Genomic DNA, 1905 nt, shown 5'->3' on the forward strand with positions numbered 1-1905 from the left:
AAAAGAAATAGTATGTATATCAACTCATATTTAAAGGTTAAGTTTTTTGTGTTTGTTGTTTCTCTGTGAACAGTATCAAAATATGACAAATCACCCCCTCAGGGCGAAAGTGTTCAGGAGCAAGGACTTTGAAAAGCAGATGGTCATAGTTTAAGCCCCAACTCTACTCTTTTCTTGTTATCTGACTTTGGCAAATTACTAATTCCCTAAATCTCAGTTTTTTATTTTGTAAAACAGAAATATCCCATTTAAGGATTAAGTGAGATAATTTTTATAAAGCATCAACCCAGGGCTTTATATTGTATGCTCAATAAATGGGCATACTCTCTGCCTTCTTTCCTAAGTTTTAACCCATAACAGAAAATGTAGGGGAAGGAATAAAATATGGGGAAGCACTATTTATCAAGCACTGCTAAACGCACTTAACTCGTATTAATTTAATTATTCTTTTCACAGTTCTCTACAGAGGGCCTACACAGCTTGTCCAACGAATCTGCTCTTTGGCTGAGCGGTAACATTAAGCTTGATGGTCTGACCAAGGGCCCATGCTCTCAATGACTCGACTAGTCTTCCTCTAAATTATGAGTTAAAGGATAAGAGTAAGGCTGCTATTCTTGTAGTTTAACATGTCTAAATAATAGTGAAAAGTTAATGAGCAAGCCCGGCCAACGTGGCTCAGTGGTTGAGCATCGACCTGTGAACCAGGAGGTCATGGTTCAATTTCCCGTTAGGGCACATGCCTGGGCTGTGGGTTCAATCCCTGGTGTGGGGTGTGAAGGAGGCAGCTGATTAATGATGCTCTCTCGTCACTGATGTTTCTAACGCTTTCTCCCTCTCCCTTCCTCTCTGACATCAATAAAAAGTATGTCTATATTTTTAAAATGTAATGAGGAAGCTCTGCTAACAGTTGCATTCCTGTTTTGGCCCCTCTGTATTTCAGCACGTGGTGAGCAGTGCTCTGGGGAGCTGTCTATGATTACAACTTGCACCTTTTCCTGGGACACTCTTAAAAGGATCAGCAGACATCCAATTTACTCAGATATAATCCCAGATTAATGGAGGTTTTGCAGAGCTGATTACACTTGATTTACCAAGACTGGGTAAGTGTTTAAAAATACATTTACTGTTTTGCAGGTGATATTTGATGTCATGCTGTTTGAAATATTTCTGTCTTGTTATAAATTGGAAAGTTATATTAACTAAGTAGACACATGGTTGGAGGGAAAATTGGTTGCCAGAAAAAGGTACATTGATTAATATATTTATCATGGGCTAAGCACACACTGATGTATTTAAAGATATTTTTATTACTTATGTGAAGTATAGGGAGTTTACATTTAGTGCAAGGGGAATTTAATGACAAACATTCTCCTTTTAAAATATAACTGCAAACTGTTTTATGAAACCTATAATTGCTACAGTCTATGTTGTTTCTGCAGCTATAAAATCAATAACTGTAAAACGGAAAGGCTATTTCCTTGAAATTGGTTATGATGATGTTTATGCAAATCTTTCCCTGTGAGCTTTCCTTACCTATCTTCCTAGTGCATATAGTCTTACTTCGGCATATCTTTTCCTCAATGTCATACTTCTCTGTTCCAATGTACTAAATTGCCAGTCACTCCAGTCAAGGTTAATTAGCAGAACAGAGACTTGGGACTGGGGAAAGAGAGTAACGTTGAATCAGACGGAAGAATAGGAGTAGTTACTGCAGAGAAAACATGTGGGTGGTGAAGAGGATGAGCCAAGGTGACTCTTCCTCAAGTGTACACATTATTCTGCATCTCAGGTACTCAAGATCTGAGATGAGTCAGTGCCTCTTAGACATAAATAGGAAGATATTTATGGACGAGACCTCTCAGAATGTACGTTTGCCTATTTTTCAAGTATTTTATACACAATGTA

The 1905-nt window shown here is 37.9% G+C and overlaps 1 protein-coding gene across 2 annotated transcripts in view; it reads left to right on the forward strand.

Annotated features, from left to right (window-relative positions):
- The first annotated feature begins 944 nt into the window (after positions 1 to 944).
- The window catches only part of DLGAP1 (discs large homolog associated protein 1), a 521097-nt gene continuing 520136 nt past the window's right edge, over positions 945 to 1905 (forward strand). For both annotated transcript variants that reach the window (XM_015562696.1, XM_006761853.2), the window contains exon 1: positions 945 to 1100. The gene's annotated coding sequence lies outside the window, so the exon portion shown is untranslated. The remainder of the gene's footprint in view (positions 1101 to 1905) is intronic.

The sequence above is a fragment of the Myotis davidii genome, unplaced genomic scaffold, assembly GCF_000327345.1.
Source record: "Myotis davidii unplaced genomic scaffold, ASM32734v1 scaffold96, whole genome shotgun sequence".
Lineage (NCBI taxonomy): Eukaryota > Metazoa > Chordata > Mammalia > Chiroptera > Vespertilionidae > Myotis > Myotis davidii.